The sequence below is a fragment of the Cibotium barometz genome, chromosome 6, assembly GCF_041138505.1.
Source record: "Cibotium barometz isolate CiBa-2024 chromosome 6, ASM4113850v1, whole genome shotgun sequence".
NCBI lineage: Eukaryota > Viridiplantae > Streptophyta > Polypodiopsida > Cyatheales > Cibotiaceae > Cibotium > Cibotium barometz.
The window spans coordinates 13,728,684-13,731,912 of NC_141051.1; positions in this window are offsets into that span (position 1 = coordinate 13,728,684).

The window sequence follows — 3,229 nt, forward strand, 5'->3', positions numbered from 1 at the left end:
TTCTTAAACAAGATAAATGATCTTATTGGAGAGCTATAAGATATGTCCGGTAACAGATTTTACTTTATCAGTTCGTCCATAAACAATCACTTATAAAACAGGAAATTTTTTCACAAAACATTTCTTTATTTATAGAAAGGTTGCAATATGTACATAGAGCAGCTCGGCTCCAGAAGTCAAAATCTCCTCGGGAGATGCATAAGACGACAATACTAGGCTATAGACATGCCCTGATACAAATGTTCCCTTACTACCAAGGGAGCTACTATCTTCTCCTTAGGAATAAAGCGACTAAGGAGTCTGTAGATTTGGCAAGAAAGTCTGAAATTTTGAGGCCTTGAGTGATATAAAATAACACTATGTATCACTTTCAGCTTCATCAGGATCATGGTTAATGAGATTCTGCCTTAGCATCGCATGCTGGTCATAAGAGGCGTGAACATACTGCCCTGCAAACCACTTGTGCTACCCCCTCTCCACTGGGTCAGGGAAATATAGATCCTCAAAATGGTCCGTGAGTCTGGCTCGGCTTGTTCGAGTTGTAGAGCGGAAGAGATGAGATGCTCGAAGGTGAACGCAGTCATGTCTTGTGACTGGGTGAGGTCAGGAACACCAGATAAGTGTGGAACTTCCATCTATAATCCATCTATAAAATCAAATTCTTTGATTAAAAATCTTCATTAATGAATCTTAAGGAATGAAAATACAATATGTAAATACTTTTTCTAAGTTTTTATTATGATCTTCTAATAAGAACTCATTTCTCCTTATTAGCTTTCAACAAAGCTCTAATACCAGCTGTGAGACCCCTCTCCAGCTCTAATACCAGCTGTGAGACCCCCCTCCAGGGGTGCCAGCGGCGGTGGAAGCGGCGTCGGCCTCCCACCTGGGGCGGGGATCCACACTCGGGGCCTCACCCCGCGGATGTTCGGACGACAAGAGACTAGCCCGGGTAGTTCCTGTGAAACCGAGCCTGGAAATACTCCCCTCGCCCGGAAGGCACGTGCGATTCCGTCATGGAATAATCTTCAAATAACGAGGGAATTAATCTAACGAGTCAAAGTCTTAATTAGTTAAACTGATCTGACCAAACCTGAAGTCACATAGTCAGATCAAGAAGAGACTTGCACTTGGTCCATGGAATCACCGCTTTTTCCCTCCTCTAACGAGGCACAACCCCGCTGATCCCCTCCCACAAAAAGGTCTTCTGAGGACTTAATCTAACTAACGTAACTAGTCGCATCTTAATTGTTTCACAGGAGTCCTCCGATCCATGGTTTAGCTAACCACCCAACCAGCCCATGGGTTAGCCAACCACCCGACCACTGTATTGGTGGGATTCCTTTATAAAGATTTGGTTGTGTTTTTCCTGGGTACCGAGGAAAAGAGTTCCCAGGCCCCCTAGCTACCGACGATTCATGCAAAAATTAACGTCACGTACACACCCAATATGAAATTGCCATTTATAACAGATTTGGCTGGCTTTAAAACAATCCTTCAATAGAAATCATAATATTACTGATCATCATCCTCCAGAATTCTGAGTCCATTGTGTTACAAAATGTGTTCTCTGGACTCTCCGTTGAAGACCAACTGGGCCAATCAACGAGATCCAGTATCAAAATTTGACTCACAAAAATCTTTCCTTTTAGTCCATCCGAATCTTCCTCGACGCACGCATGGGTGTCCTAGCAACCGCGAGCCCGTGCATCACTTGGTCAAAACCCTCTAGGATCCTCCTTAGGTGTCCTAGCACTTCACTCAGGGCCCACTTCCTCGGTCCTCGCTCATTGTACCAGAAGCGCACCATTTGAACCGTACTGAGGCTGGTCAAGACCTCGGTAGGCTTTGACGCGAGTGACGTCCCTCGACGACTCCCCACCAGCTGTTGCACAACGAACCTTCTCTTAGTAAAACACATGCCAAATGCTTCCTCCAGCATTCTGGCGTAAAACAGTCCTTTAAATGAAAACAGAGATTCTATGCAAGTAAAATTCCTAGTTTGAGATTGGTTCCACAAAAATCCCTTTTTCCTTAATTTTCCAATTTCATAATGAGAATCCTTGATCTCTCATCAGGGTAATCTACCCATCATTTGAATGATTGTCCAACTAGATTCTTAGTGATTTCGGTCAAAGGAAAACTAGTTTAATTCAAGGGTGGTCTATTCTTTGTATTTAGGAACTGGAATTGGTCACGAAGTTTTTGCTTGATTCAGATCGAGAGATGGACAAGTAGGTTTATTGTCTGTCCCTCTCATAGTCTAATCATTCGGTTTAGTTCTAACAAGGATTTTCTTCAGATAAACATCTACTTTTGGATAAATACCAATTTAGTGATTTAGCCACATAAAATATTTAAAGATATTCTTTCTACCATTTAATTTCTCAACCTTGATTCCCTAGATAGAATTATGGTGAAAATCCATCTTTTGACACCTAAAATTAATTCAAATCTTTCTTTTCTTAAATATCATAAAAATTTTCTTTTAACTAAATACCAATATCTTTTTTTTTTAATAAGCTTGAAATTCCTCTTTTTCTCATTTAATGAGTGCAATCCAAATGTCATGGAAATTCCTCCTTTATCATAACTTAAATCTATCAAAAATTTCTCTTTAAAATAAATAAAAATATTCAATATTTCAATATACCAAGAATTCTTCTTTTTCCATTTAAATGATTGAATTCCAAATATGATGGAAATTCCTCTTTCATCATTTAAATCTATTCATGCATAAAATAATTTTACCTAAAAATTCTCTTAAAAATTACATAAAAATATCCATTAATCCTAATATGATAAGAATTCTACTTTTTCCATTTAAGTGATTGAATTCCAAGTATGATGGGAATTTCTCTTTTATCATTTAATTTTTTCCTTTGCATAAAAATAAATTTAACTAAAATTTCTCTTAAAATTGAATAAAAATGTCCATTAATCCAAATATGACAAGAATTTCACTTTTTCCATTTAAATTATTGAATTCCAATTATGATGGAAATTCCTCTTTCATCATTTAAATCTTTCATGCATAAAAATAGTTTATCTAAAATTCTACTTTAATTTTACATAAAATATCCATTATTTTAGTATTCTAAATTTTCTCTTTCTCCATTGGAATACATGGATCTCCATTATCATGGGAATTTCTCTTTTATCATAAAAATGAAATTACTAAAAATTTCTCTTTTTCTCTAATTAACTATTTATGCATAAACATTAAAAA